Source organism: Mauremys reevesii, linkage group 17 (assembly GCF_016161935.1).
Source record: "Mauremys reevesii isolate NIE-2019 linkage group 17, ASM1616193v1, whole genome shotgun sequence".
Lineage (NCBI taxonomy): Eukaryota > Metazoa > Chordata > Testudines > Geoemydidae > Mauremys > Mauremys reevesii.
Window position 1 is genome coordinate 8,711,641 of NC_052639.1, and position 18,878 is coordinate 8,730,518.

General features: G+C 52.0%; 2 non-coding genes across 2 annotated transcripts; both read left to right on the forward strand.

The window, feature by feature from the left end:
* Window positions 1-628: 628 nt before the first annotated feature.
* Window positions 629-708, forward strand: TRNAS-CGA. Its single transcript has one exon. It is a non-coding gene; the product is annotated as a tRNA-Ser (tRNA).
* Window positions 709-13,115: 12,407 nt separating this feature from the next.
* On the forward strand, window positions 13,116-13,187 carry TRNAA-UGC. Its single transcript has one exon. It is a non-coding gene; the product is annotated as a tRNA-Ala (tRNA).
* The last annotated feature ends 5,691 nt before the right edge of the window (window positions 13,188-18,878 follow it).

The following is an 18,878-nucleotide window of genomic DNA, read 5'->3' on the forward strand; positions in this document are numbered from 1 at the left end:
AGAAGCGTGTCTGCCCCATGTGTGTCTCTGCCCCCCACCCACATGGGTCCTGCCCGCTCCCCACTGCCATCAGCCCCACTGCGCTGCCCCGCAGGCTCCAGGGCTGGAGCAGCCTCCATGCTGTGCTCCTGGCCATGGCCCGTGTGCAAACCTGGGAGGGAGGAGGATGCCGCCTGCTTGGGGAAGAGGCAGGGCCAGGGCGGGGATTTGGGGAGGGATCCAATGGGGGAAGGAGGGGGCGGGGTCGGGGGGTGAGTGTCCCTCCAGGATCTGCCTGTGTGCCGGAGCAGAGAGCAAAATTGTTTGTTTGTCCAGTGTCCTGACCAAACATCGGTCGGGACGCGGGACAAACAGGCAAATATCGGGACAGTCCCGTTAAAATTGGGAAGTCTGGTCACCCTACATCAGGCTTCAAGTTGAGAATCATTTCCCCTTCCCGCTCTGTGGGAGGGGAGACTGTTAAACGCGCTCTCTGTGCGACTGCACGTGGCTAAGCAAAGAGAACAAACCCCCAATCCCCCCTGTGCTTTGGGGGCCAGGTTTGTGGTGGGAATTCTGTAGTTCAGATGACTTCACACCTGGGCATTGGGATTCTTTACCAGTTTCTCTGGCATTGGGGCATTTTTGTGCTGATGGCTGAGTGGTTAAGGCGTTGGAGTCGAACTCCAATAGGGTTCCCGTGTGCAGGTTCAAATCCTGCTCGCAGCGAGGCCTGTGTTTTAGCCAGTCTCTCACCCGGGAAATACCTCTGTACAACCCCCTGAGACACTCTCCATTCTCTCCCCACCCCAAGTAAATTCTGTTCTGCTCCTTTCACAGAGATCCCTGGGACACCCCCTCACACTGTGTCCCTGAGGTGTCAGGCAAACTCTCAGCACCTGAAGCCTCTGCCACTCACCTGGTGCCCCATAGATCAGCCATAGCCCTGGTTCTGCTCCCCCCGCACCCTGATCCTCATCCCCAGCCAGAGCCCTCATCCCCCCGCACCCTGATCCTCAGCCCGAGCCAGAGCCCTCATCCCCCTGCACCCTGATCCTCAGCCCCAGCCAGAGCCCTCATCCCCCTGCACCCTAATCCTCAGCCCCAGCCAGAGCCCTCATCCCCCCGCACCCCGATCCTCAGCCCCCGCCAGAGCCCTCCTCCCCCTGCACCCGCATCCTCAGCCCCAGCCAGAGCCCTCATCCCCCTGCACCCTAATCCTCAGCCCCAGCCCTGAGCCCTCATCCCCCCGCACCCTGATCCTCAGCCACAGCCCTGAGCCCTCATCCCCCTGCACCCTGATCCTCTGCCCGTGCCAGAGCCCTCATCCCCCCGCACCCTGATCCTCAGCCCCAGCCAGAGCCCTCATCCCCCTGCACCCTAATCCTCAGCCCCAGCCCTGAGCCCTCATCCCCCCCCACCCTGATCCTCAGCCCCAGACAGAGCCCTCGTCCCCACACCCTAATCCTCAGCCACAGCCCTGAGCGCCCCATCATGAACCCTCAGCCCCACAGCCCTCACCCCACACCCCAACCCTCTTCCTGAGCCCTCCTGCATCATGAACCCCTCATCCTCAGCCCCACAGCCCTCACCCCTGCACTCCTCCTATCCCCAAACTCCCTCCCAGAGCATGCACCCCTTCCCAGAGCATGCACCCTCCCCTTCCTACACCCCACCCCAGCCCAGAACCTGCACCCAAACTCCATCTCAAAGCCTGCACCCTGCACCCCTCCTGCACACTCACCCCTGCCCCAGCCCAGAGCCTGCACCCAAACTCCATCCCAAAGCCTGCACCCTGCACCCCTCCTGCACCCTAATCCCCAGCCCAGGATCTGCACCCTAGACCTCCCTCCCCCCCAGAGCCTTAGGCAGATGGGGGCGGAGTTTGGGGGGGCGGAGTTGGGGGGCGGGTTCTGGGCACCACCAAAATTTCTACAAACTTGCCACCCATGAATGTGTTAGTGAATGTGTAAATGGATTGTTGTTTGTGCAAGTCCCATATGGTCTAGTGGCCAGGATTATTGGTGTTTTCATGCAGGCAGCCTGGATTCAATTCCCAGTGTGGGAACAGTCCAGAGCTTTTGCTCAGAGGGGAGGCAGGAAATGAAAGGAATGGGAAGGGAACTGGCCAGCAGGGGAGTTGGACAGTGTTGGGAGGGGATCCCAGAAGTGGGGGTGGAGGGCAGAGGTCTGAGGGGAGATCAGGGAAGAATCCCAGCTGTGTGGGAAGTTGAAACTCTGGAGAGCACAGGCCTGGCATGGGGAGTGGGAGGAGTGACTCTGTCCTTTTAAACTCACCACCGGCAGACTCAGCAGGACTGGAAGAATTACGTATTTGTTGGTAAATGTCAATTTCTGTGTAAACACAAAACCCAATGGCAAAATATTTCCATCGATAATAATCAAAATTGACAGATGGGCAAAGTAAGAAACATGCTGCTTGAGAACGTGTCCTGTTCTAATCCTATAGGGGTCCCTTCTGCCTTAGGCACCAGCATGTGGGAGTTTCATTTCCCTCCCCATTTTCACACAGAAACACAATTTCCTTTGTACAGATCCAAGAACAGCAAAACCTCCCTGTGTCTCTTGTCTGAGCCAGGGCATTCGATTCCATTGAAACCTTCTCTCCTGCAATGGCAATGCTCAAACAGAGGGGATGTGGCCACCTTCCCCCCCATCCCCTCCGGCAGTGAGATATTCCCTCTCCTCTTCATGCTGCTGTTGTTATTCCATGAGACTTCAAGGATGGAATAAAAAACTGAGTTTACTCCAGGAAAGAAATGAGCCACCAACTCCCTGAAAAATCTCAGTGCCCAGAGAAAACCTGCCCTGCTATTGGAATCACAGAGGTGCTGGCGATATGACGGGAAAAGGGACTGTCTGAATTGCAAAGGCAGGGAATGAACAATCTACAGCAGCATCATTAACCATAAACACACTCTAGCCATGCTTCAGCCAGTAGGGAAAAGGGCAGGAATTCTTGCTGTTCAGCCATGGCCACACGTACAGAGCTGCACAGCAGTGAGTGTGCTGGGGAAGCTGGTCTGAGCAAACCATTGGAAATGACCCTTCAGTGAGAACAGAACCAGAGTGTAGAAAGGCCCCTGTGTTAAGTGCTTGTGGCTGAGAGCTTAGAGAGCTGGGCTAGAAAACCATGGGTGTCTTTCTGTGGAGGCTTGATTATTGCCAGCAAGCCAAGGCTGGTGTGTGGTATCTTCATGGCTGCACTTTCAGTGTCAGATCACCCACAGTGCGTCAAGTCTAGACGTATTCAGAGGCTAAGGACAAGTCAACATTTCAAACACTGTCTCTATGTCACTGCAGCTCATTAATGGAGATGCTCCATGCCAGGGTTTCTCAAACTTCCTTTCACTACAACCCCCTTCTGCCAAAAAAATTACTACATGGTCCCTGGGAAGGGAGGTGGAAGGATGCCATATCTTATACTGACATGGGCCAACTTCTCATAAACTCAAGGTTGGATCTGTGGGAAGAACGTCTCCCTACAGAAGAGACTAACACAATATGAACAGGGATTCTTTGTTCAATCTGCAACTCTGAATAAGACACAATTCTTTAGTTCTTAGCTCCAACACCTGGCAATTTGCTGACCAGGCCTATCTTAGCAAGCAAGGCTTTCTGTTTACCCAGCTTTCTCTTAGCTGATCACGATTTGCTAGGCCTCTGGTCCCTTGACCATACTCTGGACTTTGGGTCTGGAAAAGAGCTAGCAAAATCCATAGACCAGGTTGTTATACAAAATGCAGATGGATTTTAACCCTTCACATTCAGTAATGGCAAAGTTCTTGGTTCAGGCTTGTAGCAGTGATGGAATAAACTGCAGGTTCAAATCAAATCTCTGGAGTCCATCCACAGCTGGGATGGGTCACTCAGTCCTTTGTCTAGAGCTTCAGTTTGTAGCAAAGTCCCTCCAGAGGTATGAAGCAGGATTGAAGACAAGATGGAGATGAGGCATCAGCCTTGTATAGTCTCTTGCCAAGTGGTCTTTGCTTTCTTTGTCTTAAGGACACTCTATCCAGCATGTGGCATAGAAAAACCTTAGAGTTCTGTCCATAGGCAGGTCCCTGCACACCTTGCTGAGTGACAAGGGATATCTGCCTTCTCTCAATGGGTCGATTGTATAGCTGATGGTCCTTAATGAGCCATCAAGCAGGCTAGGCAGAACTGACACCAACTTGTCTGGCTGGGGTGTTCCCCGGAAGCGTAGCACAAGTTTGAAATACGGGCAGCATAGACCCAATATTCATAACGTCAACTACAAAAATGATACACCTATAGAGATAGCATAATTATAATCAGCCAATCAGAACCTCTCCATAGACCCCTTACACGACAACCTTTCTACCATATTGGCTGCAAATATAGAACAGTGGTCGCAACAGTGATCTATACAGTTACAGATTATGTCAATAACATCACAGGAGGTTGAAAAAGATGTTGTGAAATTGGAGCTGGGGCAGCAAAGAGCCACCAAATGTTCTGAGGGCTGGAGAAAAATGTCTTCTAGGGAGCTATTGAAAGACCTCAACCTGTTTAGCTTATCAAAAGAAGATTGAAAGGTGACTTCATTGAAGTGTTGAAGGGCCTTAATGGAAAGAAAATATTGGGTATTAAAGGGCTCTTGAATCTAGCAAAGAAAGGCATAACAAGACCCAATGGCTGGAAGGTGAAAAGAGACAAATTCATATTACAACTAAGGCACAAAAATTCAACAGCGAGGATGTTTCACCACAGGAACAAGCTACCAAGGAAAGTGGTGGATTCTCCATCTCTTGATGTCATTTAATGAAGACTAGATGCCTTTCTGGGATGTGTTTGCCCCAAAAGTAGCTATTGTGTCATACAGGAGGCCTGTGATATGCAGGGGGTCAGATTAGATACACTCAGATTAGATTTTCGACTAATTTCTGAAAAACTGAGTGTAGCATTGGGAGCAGCGTCTTGTGTTTTCCTGTCTAGCCAGCTTGCTTCCTAGAACGAACGCTTCTTGAGTGGGGTGATCCACAGGGAGCAGCTCAAACCTCCACAGTGCCTGGCCAGGGGCAGGACATTAGCACAGCATGGGAGGGGTGTGGCAGTGACATCACAAAGGCCTTTTGCAGGACCTCAGACTATTGGTCAAAGGTGGTGGGGAGGTGGTGACCTCACAGAGAGATGCTGACATCAGGCAGGCAGGACAGGGGCGAGGGGCCAGGGAAACCTCAGAGACCCCTGTGGCTTTGCTTCAGCAAGTCTCCTTCTCCAGGTCTCTCTTTGAGGACTGAGAGAGTATTCGGGTTCACGGACGTGAGCACCAGGAGAAACCTCTTTCTAGTTTTCTCCTTCCCTTTTCCTGATTTTACTAGAAAACAGAAGTCCCTGTTTAGAAGGTAAGAGCCTCCTCGAGGGAAGGGGTGTCCTGGGGGTGTCACAGTTCAGATGCCAGTGGCCCCCCATGTAAGGAAGTTCCCGCCGCCAGCTTTGTATTCGCAGTGCGGGAGAGAGCAGCATCCACGGCAGTGATTTGCTCCTGGCTGCTGGAGCAGAGCAGCAGGCTCAGCTGTGAGAACTTCCCGGAGCGATGAAAGGGGAGGGGCCCAAGGCTCTGTAGCAGGAATACAGGGCAGGCGAGTTCACGGCGGGCATTGTGGGATACTGGAGGAGGCCAGTTATGGTGATATAATGAACAGCAGTGTTTACTCTGTTAATTTAAGTTTGCTGCAAAAAGCTCCAGACCTCTCATCAAAGTCGTTTTATTTTGTCAGCAAAACAGGGCAGTTTTGTCACCAGACGTGGCATTGCAGTGTGTGCACCAGCCACAAGCTACCGACCGAGGGAGTGTTGTGTGTTTTTCACACAACTGAGCAATATAATTCTGCTGAAACAACTTTGTTGTGCAGACCTGCCCGCCCCCCCCCCCCCCCACACACACCTTGCAAGGAAAACGTCACCTGCTCCTCTGCTTTGCAGAATCCAAACACAAGCAAAGCTTCTCAGGCCCTGGTGGCGATGGCAGGGAGTCAGGTGTGGGCAGACAGTGTGTTATAGCTACCCACAGGCACCATGGCTTAGCTGGCTAAAACGTCTGTTTCGTAAACAGGAGATTCCCAGGTTCAACTCCCAGTGGTGCCTTGTTGAGTGGTTGTTGGGACACCTGCTATTGGCTACTGTCAGAAGACAAGATTCAGAGCTAGATGGGCCTTTGGTCTGGCCCAGTGTGGTTTTTCTTATGGTTTAAATAACACTCACAGGCACTGATAATAGAGTTACTGAAGGTTTGGGAGTTAGGAGTGGGTAGGTCAGTGGTCCAATCCCCACACAGATGACCCCCGTCTCCCTCAGGTACAGGGGCAGGTCTGAGCTCTCACCCAAATGCTCATTGTGGCTGCCAGAATCTGTGGGCAGCTTGTTTAGTTGATGCCAAAGGTTGGATCCTGCTTTGTGCACCATGTGTGAGAATGAAAATCCTAAACCTCCCTTTGAAATAACGAATGCAGCAGGACGTGTTATTGTCCCTGCCCCTAAGCAGACAGACCAATGGGGAAATGCCGTCGAGTCCAAGGTGATACTCCACTGCCATTTTACCTTTTTTGCTTGCTAAACTCCTTCTTATCTGCCCGGCCCAGGCTGTCCTCTGCCTCAGCTGCTGCTCCCGGCCTGCTCTAGAGTCAAACACGCAGGGCCCCCAGGGGAACAGAGGCTGGGACAGGGCAGCAGCCTGGGCTGGGCTGGGAAGATGCTGGGAGTTCTCGTTCCCTGAGAACTGGCCTGGCTCCCTTCTCAACAGCAAACAAATCAATTCCATTTCCCCTCCCCAGAAAAACCAGCCTGGAGCCAAGGGCAGCAGGGGACGATTCCCTCCAGTTCCCACCAAGGCAGGAGAGAAGCCAGGGTGTTTCTAGCAGAGCTTATGGAACAGACGTGGGGAAACCAGCCTTTACTAACAGGCAGTTCCTGTTTAAGCTCAGTGTTTTTAACAATTTCTACAACATTAAAAAACCCTTTAATCGTGGTGTCACCATCCATAAAATTGCTTCAGCCTTACAGGTTCCCAAGTGCACAACTAAACATCTCTTCAAATCCAAGGGAGTGGAGATCAGTCAGTGTTCAGAGTCATCCCACATAAAAGAACCATATTGTGGTACATACTGGCCCCATCATGTGGCCATCACCTTTCCCTCCTCCTCCAGAGTCAGAATGTGACCAGCTCACACTGAGGGGGTGCAACACCCCTCCCTTGGTCTCTGTGCCAGAGCTCCTATCAGCTCAGTGTCCTTCCCACAAGAGTTGGCTGCTGAGAGGCTTGCAATGGGGTAAATGAAGGCAGAGGAGGATTGTTCCTCATGGGTTTTCTTTGTGTTGCTCTGTGATCCTGCTGGAGGAAGCATCATTTGTGTTTGTTTCAGTGTCTTGGGTTGGGCTCAGGTTGTGACCCTGAGTACAGGGATTCCTGCACTTTCTGCTCTTAGCCCCATAGGGAACGGACAATGGAGCAGCTTCAGAAATTGGATAGAAAGTAGCCTAAGAAGAGCCTGGTCTACACTAGGCGTTTAAATCGGTTTTAGGAGCGTAAAACCGATTAACGCCACAACCGTCCACACTAGGAGGCACCTTATATCGATTTTAATGGCTCTTTAAATCAGTTTCTGTACTCCTCCCCGACGAGAGGAGTAGCGCTAATATCGGTATTAACATATCGGAATAGGGTTAGTGTGGCCGCAAATCGACGGTATTGGCCTCCGGGCGGTATCCCACAGTGCACCAGTGACCGCTCTGGACAGCAATCTGAACTCGGATGCACTGGCCAGGTAGACAGGAAAAGCCCCGCGAACTTTTGAAATTCATTTCCTGCTTGCCCAGCGTGGAGAGCTCATCAGCACAGGTGACCACGCACAGCTCATCTGCACAGGTAACAATGCAGTCTCCTGAGAATCGAAAAAGAGCCCCAGCATGGACCGCTCGGGAGGTACTGGATCTGATCGCTATATGGGGAGAGGATTCAGTGCTAACAGAACTGCGTTCCAAAAGACGAAATGAAAAAGTATTTGAAAGAATTTCTAAGGCTATGACGGATAAAGGCCACAGCAGGGACTCAGTGCAGTGCAGAGTGAAAGTTAAGGAGCTCAGACAAGCCTACCAGAAAACCAAAGAAGCAAACGGAAGGTCCGGGCAGGTCGAAAACATGCCGCTTCTATGCTGAGCTGCATGCAATTTTAGGGGGCTGCGCCACAAGTACCCCACCCCTGACCGTGGATTCCGAGGTGGGGGTTGTAATCTCTGCCATGTCTGAGGATTATGCAGACGGGGAAGATGAAGAGGAAGAAGAAGAGGAAGACCTAGCAGAGAGCACACAGCACTCCGTGAGCCCCAGCAGCCAGGAGCTTTTTATCACCCTGACGGAATTACCCTCCTCCCAGCCCTCACAAGCCACTATCCCAGACAATGACGCCATGGAAGGGAGCTCTGGTGAGTGAACCTTTGCAAATAGCAAACAGTGTTTTTTAAGCAAGCCTTTTTTAATGATTGATTTGCCCTGAGGACTTGGGATGCATTCGCAGACAGTGTAGTTACTTAGAAAAGTTTGTTAACATGTCTGGGGATTGAGAGGAAATCCTCCAGGGACATCTCGATGAAGCGCTCCTGTAGGTACTCCAGAAGCCTTTGCAGAAGGTTTCTGGGCAAGGCAGCCTTGTTCCGCCCACCATGGTAGGACACTTTACCATGCCATGCATGTAGCAAGTAATCAGGTATCATTGCGTGGCAAAGCATAGCAGCGTATGGTCCCGGTGACTGCTGGCATTCAAGAAGCATCCGCTCTTTATCTTGTTGTGTTATCCTCAGCAAAGTGATATCGTTCAGGATAACCTGGTTAAAAATCAGGAATTTAAGTAAGGGGGGTGGCCATTTTACTACTGGGTTCGTGGACTGCAGCAGCTTAAAAAAAAACCTTTCCTGCACGTAGCGAAGCGGGGGGAGGGGAGGAGTGAAATGCCAATGATATTTTTTGTGTTTGGTCACCGGCGATCTTCCCCAAGCTACCAGCCACGCAGTGGGTGGGGGGGTGGGAAGGTTGTTGATTAGCAGGGAGCTAGCATGGTATTAGCCATGCGTTGGGGGGGAGGGGTAAATCACTACAGAAGCCGAAAGACAGTGGCTTACCATGGCCGCATGCAAGCTGAATTCTGATGCCTGGACCTGTGTCTGTGAGATCTGTAACCCCAGAGCTGCAAGCACTCACTATTAAGATGAAAAATGCGACCTTGTAGGGAAATCATATGTGCTAGGTGAATAGTGCTGTTCACTGTGAAAGAGTATAACCATTGTTCTGTAAAATGTATCTTTCTAAATATTTATCTCCCTCATGCAGCTGCAAATTTTTCAACCATCCCTCCTCCATCCCAAAGGCTAGCACAGATAAGGCGGAGGAAAAAGAAGACGCGAGATGAGATGTTCTCGGATATTATGGAAGTTACACGCAATGAAAGAGCTCATCTGAATGAGTGGAAGGACGAGGTATCAAATTACAGGAAAGAGGCCAGTGAACGTGAGGACAGGAGGGATGAACGTGAGGACAGGAGGGACAACCGAGATGAGAGGTGGCGGCAGGAAAATCAGCAGTGGCGGCAGGAAGATCAGCGGTGGCGGGATGCAACTCTGGGGCTGCTGTGTGATCAAACTGACATGCTCCAGCGTCTGGTGGAGCTTCAGGAACAGCAGCAGGATCACAGAGTGCCGCTGCAGCCCCTGTATAACCACCCTCAACCCTCACCATGTTCCACATCCTCCTCACCCAGACGTGTAAGAACGTGTGGGGGGAGGCTCCGTGCACCCGCCCACTCCACCCCCGTAGACAGCCCAACCAGAAGGCTGTCATTACTGTGAATTTTTTTTAATGGCCTTCTCCATCCCTCCTATCCTCCTCCCAAACCACACCCTTACTTCTCTCCCTCTTTTTATAATGAATTAATAAAGAATTCATGCTTTTTAAATGAGAGTGACTTTATTTGCATAAGTAAGCTGTACTCGAAGGGGGAGGGGGAGTTGCTTACAGGGACTGAGTCAATCAAGGGGGTTGGGTGTTCATCAACAAACACAGCAGTCACACTGTACCCTGGCCATTGATGAAGCTCGTTTTCAAAGCTTCACACTTCCTGGTGTGCTCTTCTAATCTCCCTGGTGTCTGGCTGCGCGTAATCAGCGGCCAGGTGATTTGCCTCAGCCTCCCACCCCGCCATAAAGGTCTCCCCCTTACTCTCACAGAGATTGTGGAGAATACAGCAAGCAGCAATAACATAGGGGACATTGGTTTGGCTGAGGTCTGAGTGAGTCAGTAATGTGCGCCAGCGAGCCTTTAAACGGCCAAATGCACATTCCACCACCATTCTGCACTTGCTCAGCCTGTAATTGAACAGATCCTGACCACTGTCCAGGCTGCCTGTGTATGGCTTCATGAGCCATGGCATCAAGGGGTAGGCTGGGTCCCCCAGGATAACGAAAGGCATTTCAACATCCCCAACTGTTATTTTCTGGTCTGGGAAGTAAGTCCCTTGCTGCAGCCGTTTAAACAGAGTAGTGCTTCTGAAGACGCGAGCGTCATGAACCCTCCCTGGCCATCCCACGTGGATGTTTGTGAAATGTCCCTTGTGATCTACCAGTGCTTGCAGCACCATTGAAAAGTACCCCTTGCGGTTTACGTACTGGGTGCCCTGGAGCTGCGGTGCCAAGATAGGGATATGGGTTCCATCTATCGCCCCCCCACAGTTAGGGAATCCCAGTGCAGCAAAGCCATCCACTATGGCCTGCACGTTTCCCAGAGTCACAACCTTTCGTAGCAGCAGCTTAGTGATTGCTTTGGCTACTTGCATCACAGCAGCCCCCACAGTAGATTTTCCAACTCCAAATTGATTCCCGACTGACCGGTAGCTGTCTGGCGTTGCAAGCTTCCACAGGGCTATTGCCACTCGCTTCTCTACTGTGAGGGCTGCTCTCATCTTGGTATTATGGCGTTTCAGGGCAGGGGCAAGCAAGTCACAAAGTTCCATGAAAGTGCCCTTACGCATGCGAAAGTTTCGCAGCCACTGGGAATCGTCCCACACCTGCAACACAATGCGGTCCACCAGTCTGTGCTTGTTTCCCGGGCCCAAAATCGGCGTTCAATGGATAGAATCTGCCCCATTACCATCAGGAGCTCCAAAGCGCAGGGGCCCGCGGTTTGAGAGAATTCTGTGTCTACGTCCTCATCACTGTCATCGCCGCGCTGCCGTATCCACCTCCTCCTCGCCTCGGTTTGAAGGTCCTGGTTCACCATATACTGCACGAGAGTGCGCGAGGTGTTTAAAACATTCACGATTGCGGTATGGAGCTGAGCAGGGTCCATGCTTGCTGTGCTATGGCGTCTGCACAGTTCACCAAGCAAAAAAGGCGCGAAACGGTTGTCTGCTGCTTTCAGGGAGGGAGGGGTGAGGCTGTACCCAGAACCACCCGCGACAATGATTTTTGCCCCATCAGGCACTGGGATCTCAACCCGGAAATGCCAAGGGGCGGGGGAGGCTGCGGGAACTATGGGATAGCTACGGGATAGCTACCCACAGTGCAACGCTCCAGAAATCGACGCTAGCCTCGGACCATGGACGCACACACCGATTTAATGTGTTTAGTGTGGCCGCACGCACTCGATTTTATACAATCTGTTTTGCTAAACCGGTTTATGTAAATTCGGAATAATCCCGTAGTGTAGACGTACCCAAAGTGTAACATAAGTGAGAAGAAAAACAACAGCATCACCTCCCTAGTGGTTAGTTAGGATTTGGCACTTTCACTGCCAAGGCCTGGGTTCAATTCCTACGTTCAATTCCCAGTGAGGGAAAAGTGACTTTAAACCAAAAATGCTTCAGTTATTCTTCACTTACAACATAAAAAAATCCATGTTATTTTCCTGATTCCCCCCATCTTCCCAGTGTCTCCATGGCAGGGCTGGCACCAGCGCAGAAAGCAGGTCCCTGGGGCAGTCAATGGAAAGGGGAGGCTTCAGCAGCAATTAGTCCCTCTCAGAGGGAAGGACTTGTGGCCAAAAGCAGCAGAGGTAGAGCTGCAGTTGATTGCAGCTTTTTTTCCCCCCACTTGGGGTGGCAAAAACACTGGAAGTGGCCCTGCTCCAGGGAAGACAATTTGTTAAATCCCAGATGAGTGGGGTTATATCAGTTCTCAGCCTGAGTCCTTAGGTCTTAATCCTGAGGAAATTGTCCCATCATGGGGCCATTTCCCGCCTCTCTTTCCTAGGGAAGCACAATTTTCCTTGCACAGACACAGGAACAGCAAGATCTTTCTCTGTCCCTTGTGCAAAGCAGGGGGCCAAATTCCATGGAAACAATGGACAAGCAGGGGGCCCTGGGCACATCCAGCCCTGGCCATGAGATGTTCCCTCCCCTCTTTCTTTATGCCCCTGTTGTTATTTCATGGATTGTCTGGGATGGGGGAAAAGCTGAGTTCACTCCAGGTGGAGGGGAAAAGAACCCTGAAAATCTCAGGCCCCAACCCCTGCTACCAGGATCACCGAGGTGCTGGGAATCTGCATGGGAAAGGGACTGTGTGAATTGTCAAGGTGGGGAATGAATAACAATCTACAACTAGACCCACCTCATTAACCACCGACACAGGCTAATCCTGCTGATGATAGAAAGGAAACTGGGAGTGATTCTTTGCTGTTCAGCCATGGAAACAGTGACCCAATTGCACCACAGTGAATGTGCTGGGGAAAGCTGGACTTCACAGGCAGGTGGAAAGAGCAGATCCTAGAAACACCTGGAGCTTCCCACAGCACGGCTGCCACCAGGGTCAGGTGCTGAGAGACTCACAGCGCCCCTCCCCTCCCATTACCTTCCAGCAGGAGGTGGCAGCGCCCCTCACCCAATGCAGGGGAGAGGGCTGAGTGCATCTCTGCACCCTGAGCCCAGGGCACCCACTCTCTCTGCCCCACACATCGAATCTGGCCCTACTGCAAAGTGACCCCTAAGAACCAGCAGCCTCCAGGACCGCAGGTTTGGCCCTCAGAGCAGGGAATGTGTCCCCCAGGCTGCTCTTAGACCACTGGATGCTCTGGGAATAGGACAGCTCTGAGTGTAACCTGCAGCCCAGCTGGGGATGTAGCTCAGTGGTAGAGCACATGCTTTGCATGTATGAGGCCCTGGGTTCAATCCCCAGCATCTCCAAGCTCTTTTTTTCACCCTGGTGCTTTGCTCATGCCCAGAGGGGATGTGGCCCAGCAGTCTCCCTGCAGGAGTTTCAATCCTGCTCAGTGAGGGGCAAGTGCCAATTGCATGGAAGGTCTGGGGCGGTTTCTGCTCCTAAGTCACCTCAGTACATGTAAGATTCCCACCGGCTGTGCTGCTTGGGACAAGGGTAGATGAGAAGGGTGAATCCTCCAGCGCTGGAGGGAAAGGTCCCATCTGCACAGACTGAGAGGCCAGGAAACAGAGGGGCAGTCAGTGCTCAGAGAGGAGAGAGGTCAGTGATTTACACCCAACAGGGGACACTGTCTTTCTGAGGTGAGTGCAGCTGGCTTGGGATGGTGCTGACGATGGGTAGAAAAAAGGCTGGAGTCAATGACAGACGAGACCACAGAAGGGGAAGGGGAATGGCAGCCCCACAGAAGGTCCTGGGTGCTCAGATGCCCCAGTTATTGCACCCTGGCCTGTCACAGAGAGAGAAAAGACCCAGCGGGACCCAGCCCCCCTACAGTGATCCCATGGACAAGAACCTGGCTGGGAGTGGGGTGAAAGCTCCCTGTGGGCAAAGGGGAGCTGAAATCCCTCAGTGTCCTGGAGTTTAAGCAATGGAAGCTTCAAACCCTGCACGGGTGGGGGCTGAGGTGCGTCAGCAGAAGGTTGGGCTGGACGGGGCGGCAGGTTTGGATAATTTTTGGTGGTGCCCAGAATGGGACCAAGTCCTGCCCCACCCCACCCCACCCCACCCCCACACAGGGCCAGCTTTAGGCTGATTCTCCTGATTCCCCTGAATTGGGCCCCACTCCTAAGAGGGCCCCGTGCCTAAGCCCTGGTACTGCGTACTGGCAAGAGCTGGTGCGCTGTACCAGGGTGGCCCGGCTTCCTCAGGGGGCAATTTAAAGGGCCTGGGGCTCCCAGCAGGGGCTGGGATAGGGCTGGGGTAGGGCTGCGGGGTGCTGGGGGCTATTTAAAAAGTCCAGGGTTCCCATTGCTTCTACCGCCCCGGCCCTTTAAATAGCCCCCAGAGCCCCGCCGCTTCCCCAGGGCTCCCTCAGCTATTTACAGGGCTGGGGCGGTGGAAGCAGGGGAGCCCCGGGCCATTTAAATAGCCCCCAAGCCCCGGGCTGCTGCTGCTACCCCAGTGCTGACGGAGGGAGGTGGGGGCACTTACCGTACAGGGTGGGCTGGACCCTCTGTACCTGCACCCCGTGCCTGCACCCAGCCCCTCACCCCCTGCCCTGCCTGCACCTGCCTCCAGCCAGCCCCTCACCCCCTGCCCTGCCTGCACCAGCCCCTGCCTCCAGCCAGCCCCACACCCCCTGCCCACCGCCAGCCCGACTCCCGCCAGCCCCCCACCCGCTGCCCGGCCCGCAGCCACCCCCAGCTGCACCCCCGGCCCTGCCTCCAGCCCCTCACCCCCTGCCCTGCCTGCACCAGCCCCTGCTTCCAGCCAGCCCCACACCCCTGCCTGCAGCCAGCCCATCTCCAGCCAGCCCTGCACCCCTGCCCTGCCTCCAGCCCTCACCCCTGCCCTGCCTGCACAAGCCCCTGCCCACAGCCAGCCCCACACCACCTGCCTGCAACCAGCCCGTCTCCAGCCAGCCCTGCACCCCCTGCCCTGCCCGCAGCCAGCCCCTCCTGCCCACCCAGCCTGCCCCCGCCCCCCACCCCCTGCAGCCAGCCCTGCACCCCGGGCCCAGACTCCAGCCCACCCCAGTCGTACCCCCGGCGACCCAGCCGGAAGCCAGCCACCTCCCCACCCCCCTGCCCGCACCAGCCCTACACCACCGGCCCTGCAACTCCTGCCCTGTCTGCAGCCAGCCCAGCACCTCCTGCCCTGTCTCCAGCCAACCCCAGCTGCACCCCCCCTGCCTGAAGCCTGCCAGCCCCACACACCCCGTCTCCAGCCAGCCCCGAACCCCTTGCCCTGCCTGCAGCCAGACCCTACCTCCAGTCAGCCCCTGCCCTGCCTCCAGCCAGCCCCATGTCCACTGGTGCCTGCAGTTCCCAGGGCAGTAACCCTGCACACCTGCTTCAATGAGGGGGGCAGGGAGCAGCTGGGACCCACACATGTGCACACCGTAGGGTGACCAGACAGCAAGTGTGAAAAATCGGGACAGGGGGTGGGGGTTATTAGGATCCTATATAAGAAAAAGTCCCAAAAATTGGGACTGTCCCTATAAAATCAGGACATCTGGTCACCCTAGCACACCCCCAGGGAGTGGCAGGGACCCACACATGTAAAATGGAATTCGTTTCTAGTTCAGGCCCATCTTTTTTAAAAAGAACTTTAGGTAGGGTTAACATACACCCGTATTTTCCTGGACATGTCAGGCTTTTTGATTCTTAAATCACTGTCTGGGAGGAATTTTAAAAAATTAAAAATTTAAAAATTCCTCCTGGGAAAATACGGACGCATGGTAACACTATTGGTACAAAAAATACGTACTGTGGCACATCCCTTAAATCAGAACTTTTTATAGGGAACCGGTTCCTAAGGAATGAAAGTCTTTTTTATATATACATATATATATCTATATAAATTTTTAGTTATCTGCCGGGCCTCACGAAAATGACTGCCCAGAGTTCGAGAACTGTCCTTGTTCTCATTGGACAGATGGGGAGACGCCTGAAGTACAAAGAAGGGAAGCGACCTTCCCAAGGGCCTACACAGCAAGGTGGTGACAGAGCCAGAAAGAGAAGCCAACAGCCCTGACTCCTGTTCTAATGGACAAAAAAAAAACAGAGAAAGGGATAGAGGCCAGGAATCGAGATGGTGGGGAAATTTCATTGAAACCATTTCTGTCAGAAAATCCCCTTCAGACTAAACCAGTTTGTTTCTCTAAATCAAAACAAGTGGGATGAAAGTTCTTTGCAGAAATATTTTGTTGCAAAACAAAAGCATCTCCTGTTTGTCACAGTGTGTTAAACTGTCTCGTCGCACACAAAGAGGAGACACTTAGATCTCAAACATTAGATAAGATGCTTCAGTCTGAGCTAAGTAGTTGCTGCTCAACAATTTCAGAATAAAAAATACAAAGAAAATAGACTATTTCAGCTATTCTATTATGTCATAATCTGCTCTGAGTAAATGTGATAGGACACCGCATATTATGCACTACTCCTAGTGACACTCTCCAATGGATCCCCACCCACCGTGAGGTAGGTAGGAGAGGATCATTATTATCCCTACTTGAAAGAGGAAGAAGTTAAGGCTGAGAAAGGAGAATTGACTTTTCTTAGGTCACACAGTCAGTCAGTGGCAGAGTTGGGAATAGGACCCAAGAGCCCTGATTTTCAAACTAACCATCAGATCTTGAATTTCAGACACTGAATAACCTGAATAAAGTGCTCTCAGATGAGCTCCACACCAACAATAAATATTCAGCAAGTATTTGAAGAGAACTGCAACGTTAGAGAGAATCATGAACTGCTCAGACACAATTAATGCAGAGGAGCAGCAAAATTCATCAAACATATGACTGGTTCTGACTTATTTCCTTGGGCTTCAAAGAGAACAACAAGGACCTGAGTCTCCTCCCTGTCAATAACCCCCTGCTCAGCCAATCAGGGTAGAGACTGAGGACGGGAGGCTAAGGGTTCTCACCCAAAGGATGGCCCAGGTCACCGGTGGGGATCACTGCCTGAGCACTATTTCAGCCCCACATTTTCGGGTGGACCTCCCACAGTGGGAGCTGCCGAGCACTCCCCTGAGACACATACGCACACCCCTCCTGGTGTTGGGAGAGGAACAGGAGAAAGGACAAAAGAAGCAAGAGACAAAGAGAAAGGAGGGAAGGATGGATGGAGGAAAAGGTGAAACCAAAAGGACAAACCCCAATGACCCCAGTGATTCAAAGGGACAAAATCCCAGGTGCGCAATAAAATTCTGCCTCCTTAAGCTCGTGTTTTCTATGCCTAGAATTCAACGGTCACCCGATGGATCAGACTGAACAGGTTTCAAACCTCGAGGAGGCTCTTACCTTCTAAACAGGGATGGCTGTTTTCTAGTAATATCACTAAAAGGGAAGGAGAAAACTCGAAAGAGGTTCCTCCTGGCGCTCACGTCCGTGAACCCGAATACTCTCTCAGTCCTCAAAGAGAGACCTGGAGAAGGAGACTTGCTGAAGCAAAGCCACAGGGGTCACTGAGGTTTCCCTGGCCCCTCACCCCGTCCTGCCGGGCTGATGTCAGCATCTCTCTGTGAGGTCACCACCTCCCCACCACCTTTGACCAATAGCCCGAGGTCCTGCAAAAGGCCTTTGTGATGTCACTGCCACACCCCTCCCTTGCTGTGCTAATGTCCTGCCCCTGCCCAGGCACTTTGGAGGTTTGAGCTACTCCCTGTGGATCACCCCACTCAAGGAGCATTCGTTCTAGGAAGCAAGCCGGCTAGACAGGAAAACATCAGATGCTGCTCCCAATGCTACACTCAGTTTTTCAGAAATTAGTCAACTTTATGGCCAGAAGAGACCATTAGAGCATCTAATCTGACCTCCTCCATATCACAGGCCTCCTGTCTGACACAATAGCAACTTTTGGGGCAAACACATTCCAGAAAGGCATCTAGTCTTCATTAGATGACATCAGGAGATGGCAAATCCACCACTTTCCTTGGTAGCTTGTTCCTGTGGCGAATCATCCTCGCTGTTGAATATTTGTGTCTTATTTCTAATATGAATTTGTCTCTTTTCACCTTCCAGCCACTGGGTCTTGTTATGCCTTTCTCTCCTCGATTAAAAAGCCCTTTCATACCCAATCTTTTGTCTCCATTAAGGCCCTTCAACGCTTCAATGAAGTCACCTTTCAATCTTCTTTTGATAAGCTAAACAGGTTGAGCTCGTTCAATAGCTCACTAGAAGCATTTTTCTCCAGCCCTCAGAACATTTGTCATCAGACTCCTGAACTGCAACTGGATGTGGCTCTTGTTCTTCTGCACAGCACAGCCCTAGAGAAGAGGGATCTGCAAATGTACATTCGTATGATACCTTTGTATAATTGATGAAAACATAAACTAGACACTTAGAGGATTGGAACTGATTTCAGCGGATGGACAGCTTTGCTAGGTTTTTATGCATTTGGACAGCGAAATGTTGAGTGTTTACATTGATATCAAGCACTCCTGTATAGAGGAGCCCCTGAACATAATGGAGAATGGAAATGAAAATGTTTTCCTTTTTTTAAAAAAAAGAAAGAAGGTTATAAGAAAACACAGGGCTTTGAACTGAGAACTACTTGAGATGCAGTCAAGCACTCTAACACTGAGCAATATCCCCATGACACTAAGAGAACAGAATCGTGATGTCCAGGACTTTGAAGGACAAACCCTGATTCATCGAGCTCCTTTGCCATTCCCAGACCACAGGTGGTTTTAAAAATGGGGTTTGATTAAACTTCTTAAATGTGGCAAACACCACAGCTTGCACACCCACCGATATAGCTTCTCCCACTGACATAGCTGCCACCTCTTGGGAAGTGGATTAACTGCACCCCCAGGAAAACTCTCTCCCATCAGCATAGAGCAGTGGTTCTCAAACTGAGAGTCAGGACCCCAAAGTGGGTCATAACCCTGTTTTAATGGGGTTGCCAGGGCTGGCATTAGACTTGTTGGTGCCTGGGGCTGAAACCAAAAGTCTGAGCCCCACCACCCAGGGCTGAATCCCTCAAGCTCTGGTT